Here is a 323-nt window from a genome sequence, read left to right on the forward strand (position 1 = left end):
CACTCTTTCACAGGAGAAAGTGTTGTATAGAATGGTAACTGGTTCAGGTAATAGACCACATGCTTTACAACAGAACACTAAACTCACAAGGTTTTTCTCCCACCTAGAATCATCATTTTGTTTTAAATAGATCACTTTGTTGGCTTCTAAGTCAAGCTATTTCTAGCTGATGGGGAGCATGGTAAGACCTGTGAATTACATAGGCTTGAGCCTACTACATTACTTCTTTTGCTGCGAAAGAAATTGTGTGATCAGAAACAGTGCTTACTATAGCAGGCTCATTAAACCCAGGGAGAGTGATAGTGCCATATTATGGGTTCAGC

Source organism: Lipotes vexillifer, unplaced genomic scaffold, assembly GCF_000442215.2.
Source record: "Lipotes vexillifer unplaced genomic scaffold, Lipotes_vexillifer_v1.1 scaffold473, whole genome shotgun sequence".
Classification (NCBI taxonomy): domain Eukaryota; kingdom Metazoa; phylum Chordata; class Mammalia; order Artiodactyla; family Lipotidae; genus Lipotes; species Lipotes vexillifer.